Genomic DNA, 11,600 nt, shown 5'->3' with positions numbered 1-11,600 from the left:
AAGTAATTCCTAGGAGAAATGGACTTAGCAGCCAAAACCGGTTTGGCTCAGTGGATAGAGCGTCGGTCTGCAGACTGAAAGGTCCCAGATTCGATTCTGGTCAAGGGCATGTACCTTGGTTGCGGGCATATCCCCAGTGGGGGGTGTGCAAGAGGCAGCTGATGGATGATTCTCTCTCATCAATGTTTCTAACTCTCTATCCCTCTCTCTTTCTCTCTGTAAAAAATCAATAAAATATATTTTAAAAAAAAGAGAGAGAGAGAAATGGACTTAGCAAACTTCTAGAGGTAAAGGAAGGGCCCTTGGACCTTGGGAGGAAGCAGTTGGTAACTTGCCTGAGGCCTGGAGGGGGAGAGGGGGAGAGAGGGGGAAGTGGATGAGAAAGGGGAAGGCGTGAGCATGATCCCAGGAGGGAGATTGCACTGGGTCTTCCTTCCTAAGGGATTTTTTGAGGGGAGATTTTAGGGGAGGTTCCAGGGGTAGATCTGAATAAAATTCAGCAGTGCCAAAACCGGTTTGGTTCAGTGGATAGAGCGTAGGCCTGCAGACTAAAGAGTCCCAGGTCGATTCCGGTTAAGGGCATGTACCTTTGTTGCCGGCACATCCTCAGGAGGGGGTGTGCAAGAGGCAGCTGATTGATGGTTCTCTCTCATCAATGTTTCTAACTCTCTATCTCTCTCTCTTGCTCTCTATAAAAAAATATAAATAAAAAAAGTAAATAAATAAAATATATTTAAAAAATATATATTCAGCAGTTTTTCAGATATGTTTTTTTAGGGTTGTGGTCTCCACAGATTGATTGGTAGGGACCAGGACAGGAGGTCATTAGTCCTTGCAGCTGGTCTGATGTCAGCCATGGCTGGTTTTGTTGCTTATCTGAGCCTGAAGCTAAAAAACAACTTGAGGTCTAGATGTTATCTCTAGGAAGGAAAGGCCCAGGGGTCCAAACCTCTTGACCTACAATATGCTAGGGAAGGAAAAGTCACCCTGGGGACCTATGATTGACCTTTGTTGGGCACCTGGGACTTTCCACCTGGTGACCTCTGTATCTGGCCCATCATGCTTGCTCTGCTCATGTCTGTCTAACTGCCTCCAGCACTTCTCAATAATGAACTTTTGTTACAAGAACTCGTAGTTTTTCTTTCCTTTGCAAAACACTAGATATTGCCTTCCTGTGTTTTCCATTTGCAAACCCTAAGACCCTTGAATAAATATTTCAGTGGATAGAGCATTGGCCTGCAGACTGAATGGTCCCAAGTTCAATTCTGGACAAGGGCACCCGCCCAGGTTGAGGGCTCAATCCCTAGTAGGGAGTGTGCAGGAGGCAGCCAATCAATGATTCTCTCCCATGATTGATGTTTCTATCTCCCCCTCTCTGATATCAATAAAAACTATTTAAAAACAAACAAAACCCTTCCTATTTTCTTCCTCTAAAGAAAAGATGTCCAGGTCCAAAAATAATCGTTTCTTTCTTTCCTTTTTTTTCTTTTGTTGTTGTTGTTGTTGTTGTTAATGGCTTCCTTGCTCCACCCTTCTTCTTATAAAATCCTTCATTTTGTACAACCCCTCAAAGCGCCCTTCTAGATACTAGATGGGATGCTGTCCTATTCATGAATGACTTAATAAAGCCAATTAGATCTCCAGAAATTGTTTTTAACCCTCACCCTCATTGATTTCTAGGGAGAGCGAGAGCAACATCCATCTACTGTCTCTCATGTGCCCCCTGACTATCAAACCCACAACCTAGATATGTACCCTGACCAGGAATCAAACTTGTCATCTTTTGGTGAAAGGGACGATGCTCCAACCAACTGAGTTACCTTGTCAGGGCTTTGAGTTTTATTATGTGCTTTTGTCGTTGTTGTTGTTTAACATTCCTATCGCTTCTGGCCTTTTCGGCTAAGATCAACTGTAACACAACATTCCTGAAGTGGGAATCACCAGGACTGGAATCCATCTGTGACTCAACCATTAATACTGTGTGATAACTGGATAACTTACTTCACTTTTAATTTCACTTATGCTCAGGGATTAAAAAACGGCTTCTGGATCAACCAATCTCTTTTAAGAACACTTTTAACATCCTAAGGTCCGTGAAGGGATGGGATCCCTTCGTTTTTCAGGCGGCCTCATGTCCTATGGGATGGCATCAGTCTTCTGATCCAGTGACTCCTGTCCCGCCTCCTATTCCACGCTCAGGGCGGGACAGTCGGATCCCAAAAGCCAGGATGGAGGAAAAGACAGAGTAAGGCCGGCTTCTGCGCCGGCTCCCGAACGCTCCAGGCCGGCGCTCCAGAGCGAGCCTCCAGGCCGCGCCCCCTTGGTGCACGGACACCCGGCCCGGGCCTCGCTCCCCGCAGCGCAGGTCCCATGGGAACTAGCAGGAGCATCCTCCCACCGCGAGTCCCGGGCCCCGGAAGTGACGTCTGTGCGTGCGTGCGTGACGCGCGCTCGCGGCGCCGGGGGCGGTGCCTGCGGGAGGGTGGGCCGGTGTGAGGGCGGGTTGTGGACTGGCGGGGCCGGGACCCACTGGATCGACGCGGGGAGAGCGGCGGTCTCGACGCCGGGGGATCCGCAGACGAGGTACGGAGCTGACGGAAGGGGGGCCGAGGACAGCGCTGCTCCCAGCGCCGGGCAGCGGGGCGGCGCGCCGTCCGGGCTGGAGCCGCGGCGTCGTTTGTCCGTCCGTGCGGTGCACTCGGCCGGGGCCGGTTCGGAGCCTCCGGTCCTCGTCCGTCCCAACCCGGGGCCCCTGGCCCGTCCCCCTTCGTAATCGTCTCGGTGCTCAGTCTACCCGTGTCAGGCTCTGGTCTCCAAGTTCTCCGCGGCCCAACCAACCCCGCTCTGCCGGGCAGACGCTTATTTCCTGGCCGCCTCCTGCCGCCGGTCTTCCCCGGCGGGATGGCTCCCCTCCGGCCGGCCGGCGCCCTCCGCACTGTCCAGGCGGCGGAGCCCGAAGGGACACCTGTCGTGGCGGCCCGCCGGGTCCTGTCCCGGGACCCTGGGGCACTTTTCTGGATGGAGAGCTCGGCCCCGCCTCGCAGGCGGGCTGGCCTTGGCCGGGCGCCGGGCTCCCCGGGCGGCGTTCTCGGGGAGGGACGCGTCCCGGAGCGGGGAGGGGCTGGCGCTCGTGGCGCGGGGACTTGAAGACGGGTCCTAACTGTGGCCCTGCGGCCGGGGACCCCGGGTCAGGAGCAGGAGTCCCAGCTTCCAAGCCGCCTGGGAGCAGCAGAGCAGAGGTGATGCCCGTCGCGGAAGTTTAGTAGAGAAGGAGGGAGGGAGGGAGGGCGGGACCGGCCGCTTTAGGATGTGGGTCATAGATCGCGGGGTGGTGTCTCGGCCGGTGGCTGGGGAATGTGTCAGTGGGCGGCGGTGGGCTCCTCGGGAGTAAATGTGGGAATTTGACAGTACGTGTTTACAGCATCACCTGGGAAGTCGTGACTGTTTTCTTTCTTCTTTCCTTCCCTTTTCCCCCCCTTCCTTCTTTCTTTCCGTCTTTCCTTCCTTCCTTTTTTTTTTTTTTTTTTTTGAGCTGAAGAGTTGTTTAGGATTTTGAGATGAAAACTATTATAATTGTGCTGCTTTTCTGTAAACCTAAAACTACTTAAAGTCTATTAATTAAAATAGTTGTGTCAAGAAAGCTTGCAGAGGTACAAGATCTGATTGTATAACGTTCACTTAAGTTACTGGTTCTTATATCGAATAATGAGAAGTGTTCAGGATTTTTTACTGACCTTGGAAGCAATCACGTTTCTTCTCTCTAGAACTTAGCCAGTTTAGGAGGGAGGGAGGAGGGGGAGGAGAGGAAAGAAAGAGAGAGAGAAAAGATACTTTGCATACAAGGGGTAAGTAGTGTGAGTTAAGATAGAGCACCCTAAGTGGCCCCCCTCATCCCGAGAGACTGCAGATGTGGAGGGTGGAGAACAGGGAATACCTTTTCCGGAGTACCATGAAGAGTGAGTCCCATTCAGGCTGACAAAGTGGTGTGGGGATTTTAGGGGTAGGTGGGGATGTGGGGGTGGAGCAACTAATGGAGAAGAGGCCAATAACTACCTGGAGGTGGTCTTTGAAAAGTCAAAAAGTGCAGGGCAGATAGGGACAGAGATGCTGGAACGGGGCCTTTTATCTGATGATAACAGAACCAGGGAAGGGATTTAGGGAGGATTATAGTGAGGTTAAAAAGGAGTTTTATGTAGATCTTAACACATAGGCTGCTATATGGTTGATGAGGATTGTGCCCGATAGTGTTTGCTTATGTGCTGTCTTTTCTGCTCATTAAATGCTTACATTTGTATATTTATTTAATAGTTGTTTCTTTGTATATGAGTGACTGTGCCTGCTAATTTTTAAATTTCTGTAAACAGGAATTCTGCTTTTACCTCTTAGCATTCTAATCCAAGTTGGGCATTCACAAATGCTACATGACTACCTGCTAACTTGATGAGAATTCACTGCTTTCTGATATTTTTCATTGGAAAAAAAAATTCAGTCGATACTTTATTTAAAAAAAAAAGTTTCTTCTAGTACTTAACTTACTTTAATATCTACATACAGAAGAACTAAGACCCTATTTGATTTACTGTGTCAGTCTTTGGCTAGAGACATAGCATTTCAGTCTTGACAGTGTGAGTTTAATTATTGGCATGTGTCTTTTATTGGTTGCAAAGGAAACATCTCTGGCAGAGATTACCCATTCCTAAAAGGTAGGCAATACCTGTGTAATAATAACACCTGTCTATTCTGTGACTCAGAACAGAAATGCTATTAAGTGGCTTCTTAACACATACATAAAGTCATCACACTAAAATAAGTTTCACAATAGAGATCAAACATTTTGAAAGTCTTATTAATGCTCATTTCTTTCATAAAGCATTATAGAGACTTATTGTTTCATATGACAAATATTTTGATATAAGCTAGACTATTGTTGAAAAAAACAGGATAAACAACAATTGCCTTATTTTTATCCTACTTAATATTATGTAACTCATTTAATCTGTTTGATATTTGGGTAAGGCTAAAATGCTTACAGAAAAGGCTGCATTTATGGTGCTGCTTTCAGATTACTCAATGAGATTCCTGTTTGTTTGTTTGTTTGTTTGTTTTTTTAAATATATTTTTATTGATTTTTAGAGAGGAAGAAAGAGGGATAGTTAGAAACATCGGTGAGAGAGAAACATTAATCAGCTGCCTCCTACACACCTACTGGGGTGCCCGCAACCAAGGTACATGCCCTTGACCGGAATTGAACCTGGGACCTTTCAGTCCACAGGCTGGCGCTCTATCCACTGGGCCAAACTGGTCAGGGTGAGATTCCTGTTTTTGATGAAAGTTGCTGTTGGGGTAGAAAATTGTTGACTAGCAAGTCTAGTCAGTTCCCATTCAGAATAAATACTTTAATTTTTATTGTATATAATATTTTTTCATGTTTCTGGTAGCCGAAGAACTGTAATTATAATTAACTAATTAGATACATATGTGAGTCAGAGGTTATCAGAATGACAAGTATGAGTTCATGAATGGGTAAATTTTTACACACTAAGAAAGTCTTTTTGTTGTTGATTCTCACCTGAGCTTATATTTCCTATTGATTTTTAGAGAGAGTGGAAGAGAGGAAGGGGAAGAAAAAGAGAGGGGCGGTGGGGAGAAAAAGAGAAACATCCATGTGAGAGAGATACATCAATTGATTGCCTCCGCATGCCCTGACTGGGAACAGGGAAGGAACGTGCAACCCAGGTATGTGCCCTTGACCCCGAATTTGAACCCACGATTCTTTGAGGCCAATGCTTTATCACTGAGCCACACCAGCCAGGGCCACATTAAGAGAGTCTTAAGCTGTTTATTTTCTTTAAATAACAGCAAACAGATTGCTGACATCTCTGAAGCAGGCTCTTAGCCAGAGCCTTTAGGCCTCTAAATTCTGTGCTGTCTCACATTAAGGAATGGTTGGCAGCATCCTTTATGCTAGGCACAGGGCAACTCAAGAGTTATAAAAAAAAATTTGTGAATCATTTCTGAAGCAAGTCTAGTCAGTTCCCATTCAGAATAAATTTTGTAATTACATTTGTGGCGATTTGGTCTGTATTTGCTTGCTCTTTAAAAAAAAAAAAAAAAAAAAAAATATATATATATATATATATATATAAATATATATATATATATATGTATGTATATATTTTACTGTTGAGAGGGAGAGAGAAACACCAATGATTGAGAGAGAGAGAGAGAGAGAGAGAGAGAGAGAGAGAGAGAGAGAGAGAGAGAAACACCAGTGATTGAGAGAGAGAGAGAAACGCTAATGATTGAGCATGGAATCCGGGCATGTGCCTTGACTAGGAATTGAACTGTGACCTCCTAGTTCATAGGTCGATGCTCAACCACTGAGCCACGCTGGCTGGGCAATTTGGTTTATATTTTAAAGTAAAAAAAATGACGGGGGATTTTTACACAGGGATATATTTATAATTTTCTGTGTGCCCCAAAGTTAAAAATACATAATGAAAGTGTTTTATTTTTGTAGTTCCTCCGTTGTTAGAATTTCCTAATTTTAGATATAATATTTGCAAAAACATTTTTTTTTTCTTTTGGAGCACAAAAAAGGTAATGCCTTTAGAAATTAAATTTATACAATGCTTGTTAATGGAAGAGAATATTTTATTGTTTTTTAAGAGGAGCATATTTACTTATCTCCCATCTTGTTCCAGAATGGACTCATAATGACTTACAAAGGTACATACAACATATTGTTGGTAACATACAAAAATCAGGGGTGATGAATTCAGGACTAAGGGAGAAAACTTAAGATGGAAACAGGAATAAGATCTGAATACAAACTATATGGCCTGAACCTTAGAGGATCACAAATTTAATTCTGATTTTTAGTAGCCAGTTCAGAGAGAAATACAGGGTGGAGCAAAAATAGGTTTACAGCCAAAACCGGTTTGGCTCAGTGGTAGAGTGTCTGTCTGATGACTGAGAGGTCCAAAGTTCGATTCCGGTCAGGGGCATGTGCGTTGGTTGCGGGCACATCCCCAGTTGGGGGTGTGCCAGAGGCAGCTAGTCGACGTTTCTAGCTCTTTATCTCTCTCCCTTCCTCTCTGTAAAAAATCAATAAAATATATTTAAAAAAAATAGGTTTACAATTGTGAGTATGCAAAACAGTTTATTAGTGCATTGCTACATATTATTTTTCATACGAACAATTGTAAACCTACTTTTGCCTAACCCTGCGTAATCATTTATGGTTCAGTGACAACAAGAGAGAAAACAATAATTTCTTCCTTAGCATTCCCAAAGGCTCCTGTTGAGAATTTCAACTACATCCTATTTTTTAATTAAAAATTTTTTTTATTACTTTGTTTTTTAGTAAAATTCCTCATGTTTCCTTGTGTAGGTTGATGACATAATCTCAAAACTATTCAGTAAAAGCAGTTTCAGTGCTGACAAAATAATGTGATCTGAGTACTTACATATCTAGACTGATTTAATTTAAGAACCTATTTTAGATTATCTAGATAAGTAGATAAGGATCAAACATTCCTCAGGTTACCTTCCTTAAATATCTTGTTTCTCTCAATGGAGCTTTTGTTAAGAATTTATCAGCAGTGGGGTTAGAGTTTGTGCTTCCTGACCAGCTTTTTTTTTTTTTTTTTTTTTTTAATACATCTATGTTTTATGCTGTTGGTTAATCACAGAGCCATATTTTTAGCAGGCATGCTTTATCATGGGGGAGGGGACGGTATGAAAATGGAGGAGTCTGACAAAGACACATATCGAAATGAAAATCACTTAACCTCCACACAGAGATGGGCTGAGGGGAATTCCATACAACAGACCCAAGATTCATTTCTGGAAGTAGGTTTGGGGTGGCTCTGGCACAGACACCATTGACTTGAAAAGTCCTGGCATATAATTTATTTTTAAGAAGGAAACAGATCCGTTCATCGTAGATTGAGTGTCCAGTAGGTTAATACAACTGTATTTTACATCAGCTAAGAAATTACTCTTTTCAGTAATAATAGTTCACATTTATCCCGTGCTAGCATGAGCCAACACTGTGCTAATAATAAACTCTTTATGCGCATTATCTTGCTCCTTTCCCCTCCTTCCTTCCGAAAAGAAAAATATAAACAAATGTGACTCATAGCAGTAATTTGTTTAAGGTAATACAAGAGATGATATTTAAACTCGGGCAGTGGGACTGACGAAATGGTCTGTGCCTGTCTATGACTTTACTACCTGAGGTGGACTAGGCTGGGCCTACAAGATGGGGCTGGGCCCATATAGTAAATAGAAGTAAACACATTGGCAAGTGTCAGAATCCACCATTACAAAAGGGCCTCGAACGGTTCTGGATCTTCCCATCCAGAAAATGGGCTGAGAGCTACAAGTTCAGGGCATTTGGCCGTGGTTTGTGAAGATAAAGAAAAAAATACACCTTCCAGGCATCCATGAGATTAGGAAAACCACAATGATAGTGCGCCGTTCTGGAAAAAGAGGTTTGAATTTACATATTAAGAGTAAAATTTTAGCTGGTGATCTCACTGCTATGATTTGGTATGAATTTAGGTTATTTTTTTGTAGTGACATTGCTAGATGTATGTGTTTGTTATAAATATATATTGATGTCAGAGAGGAAAGGAGGGAGAGAGAGAAACATCAATGAAGAGAGAGAATCATTGATTGCTGCCTTCTGTCTGCCCTCCGTACTGTCCGCCCTGAATCCCGAGTATGTGCTCTGACAGGAATCGAACTGTGACCACCTGGTTCATAGGTTGAAGCTCAACCACTGAGCCACGCCAGCTGGGCTGTGTTCTTAAATCTCATTCTGTGTTTTATTAGGAATTCTGTTGCATTGGAGTTGTACAGATAAGTAAACCATTATTTATTGTATGTTTTTATATGAGACTATTTCAGGTAATTCCAGATGATTTTATTTTGAAATATTACAGTTCCTACAGAGAACACCCTTATCCTTAATCAGTAAACAATGTGTGGAACTCTCCTTGACTAAATATAGTTATGTAACATAGCAATTCCTTAATTGCATTTCCATAGAGCTTTTGACATTGTTTCTTAAACGTGTTCCTGGGGAAAAAAATTTGGGCTAGTGACCAAAATTTTGAATAGGATATTATAAGAAGATGCAAATTAAAAATATATGAAAACGTGTCCTAGCCGGTTTGGCTCAGTGAATGGATTGTCGGCTCATGGGATGAAGGGTCCCAGGTTCAGTTCTGGGTAAGGGTATGTCCCTTGGTTGCAGACTCAATCCCTGGCCCTGGTGTCGGGGAGGGCATGTGATTGGAACCGATGGATGTGTCTCTCATACCAGTGTTTCTCACTCAGCCAGCATGGCTCAGTGGTTGATTGTCGTCGACCTATGAACCAGGAGTCAAAGTTTGATTAGGGCCCACTCTAATCTAATATAACCTCATTTTAACTAATTATGTCTGCAAAGATCCTATTTCCAAATCAGGCCACATTCACAGTGTTCAGGTTCAATCTATTTTTGTGGGGAGAGACAATTCAACCGACAACATGGGATGGTGTTAGCAGCCTTTGAAAGTTTCTGCAGTTTAATTGGATTAAAATTTTGTTAAACAAGGCATCTCTCAAAAACCTAAAACATATTGCAAATATTTATTTGAGCTATCTAACAAATCTGAATAAATATATGTTCAACCCAGGCTATTGCTTTTTGTTTTTCCTATCTCAGAGTGATGTGTTTCACTTTGTCCAGCCACAGCAAATGGCTGAGGATGAAATGGCTGTAGCAAAGCTAAAACTAAGATGTAACTGGAAAAAAAAATTAATTGTTGAAACCACTATATATTGCAGTTTGTTGTTACTTTAAGTGGAGTCAGAAGATAATTTTTGGTCATAAAATTATTGAATAAATAGACCAGGTGGGGGATTGGCAGTGCTTCTGTGGAAGAAGGGTAGCACATGGTTGACACTAATGCAGTCAGGTTATTTTGCATGGCATTTTGAGTTATTAGCCTGAAATATGGCATGCTCAGATTAGAGTTATAATTTCACTTAACTTGAAGGCAAGGGTTTGATTTAGAACAATAGAAAATTGTTGTCTAGAACTCATTCCTTAAGAATGCTGCTCTGCTGGTTCAGCTCATTCCAGCAGTTAATAAACTCTACATTCTATCCCAGGGTTTCATTATCATTTGGAATTATTTGGACAGGCTAATGTTTGGATACTTTGTTTTGTTATATTTAAAATTGGAACTTTGCCATTGATATTCTGCATGAGGTCCACATTCATTTGCAATGTATTAAATGATATGAAAGTTGGTGAAACTTGGGTACAGATTTGAAATACTTGTCTTTTTTAAAAAAAATTTTTATCCTACTTGAGAGAGAGAGAAACATAGCTGTGAGAGAGAAAGCGATTGGTTGCACATTATCGAGTTGCAGGCTGGATCCAAGTGTGGGGCTTGCAGGAGGCGGCCAATCAATGATTCTCATCATTGACGTTTCTCTCTCCCTCTCCCTTCCTCTCTGAAATCAATTTAAAAAGTTGCCTAAATATTTGATTTTAGTTTTTTGTGGTTTTTTTTTTTATTATTTGTCTTTAAAAATTTTAACTCTTTAAGGTACCTGTAATTAATTTGGGGGCTACCAGATAACTGGCCAAGTTATTCCAACATGGTTTATTGAAAATTCTTCCCTCTCCTCCTTTCTCTAATATTAAATTATTTTGTATATTATGTTAGCATTTGGCTCAGTTTGTTGTATAGTGATTTCCCAGTTTTGTTGCTAAGTTCGCAGTATTTTTTTTATGTTTTATTAATTTTTACATAGAGGAAGGGAGAGGGCTAGAGAGTTAGAAACATTGATGAGAGAGAAACATCTATCAGTTGCCTCCAGCCCAACCCCTACTGGGAATTGAGCCTGCAATCAAGTTACATGCCCTTGACCGGAATTGAACCCAGGACTCTTCAGTCCAAGGGCTGACATTATCCACTGAACTAATCCGGCTAGGGCTTGCAGTACTTTTTAAAATATATTTTTATTGATTTCAGAGACGAGGAGAGGGGGAGACATAGGGGTACATATATTCTTTCTGATTTCTTATAAAATAAGAATATGCAAATTGACTGTCACTTCACAACAAACATGGTGGTGCCCACAGCCAATAAGGAGGGAATATGCAAATTGACATAACAAAGATGGCAGGGGGAGTGCTTGGTTTCCTCCGTTACCCCAGTGAACGAGAAAGCCAAGTTGCCGGAAGTGCTCGTGTGCTTGGGGCTTGGCTTCCTTGGTCGCAGGGACAGCCACCGTGCAGGGCCAGATTGATATCCTCCTGGCCGCACCCCTCCAGTGCATGCATCCCATCCTCCCCCCACCCCCCCAGGGCATATGAACGTCTTCCAGTGCATTGTCATCCATGCGTGCCTGCAAACAATCTAGGACCATGATGCACGCAAGTTCCCCCTTCACCCCGCTCCTCCACCATACTTCCATCAACCCCAGCATGCCTACGTCCTCCACAGGACATGTGCACATTCCCTCTGGCACACTTTCTCTCCTTTGGAGAGTGTCTGGGTGTTCTGGGTACTGGGGGTGGGCGCCTGTGAGAT

At 42.9% G+C, this 11,600-nt stretch overlaps 1 protein-coding gene across 5 annotated transcripts in view; it reads left to right on the top strand.

The window, feature by feature from the left end:
* Positions 1-2,477: 2,477 nt before the first annotated feature.
* RABGEF1 (RAB guanine nucleotide exchange factor 1) overlaps positions 2,478-11,600 on the top strand; it is a 43,044-nt gene continuing 33,921 nt past the window's right edge. For 4 of the 5 annotated variants that reach the window (XM_036409016.2, XM_036409015.2, XM_036409017.2 and 1 more), the window contains exon 1: positions 2,478-2,583. The gene's annotated coding sequence lies outside the window, so the exon portion shown is untranslated. Of the gene's footprint in view, positions 2,584-3,131; positions 3,240-11,600 lie in introns of those variants that run through there. The other variant, XM_045571231.1, reaches the window with a different exon arrangement.

The sequence above is a fragment of the Pipistrellus kuhlii genome, unplaced genomic scaffold (genome assembly GCF_014108245.1).
Source record: "Pipistrellus kuhlii isolate mPipKuh1 unplaced genomic scaffold, mPipKuh1.p scaffold_m20_p_4, whole genome shotgun sequence".
NCBI lineage: Eukaryota > Metazoa > Chordata > Mammalia > Chiroptera > Vespertilionidae > Pipistrellus > Pipistrellus kuhlii.
The sequence above is the reverse complement of the archived record's forward strand: the minus strand, read 5'-3'. Positions and strand labels throughout refer to the sequence as shown.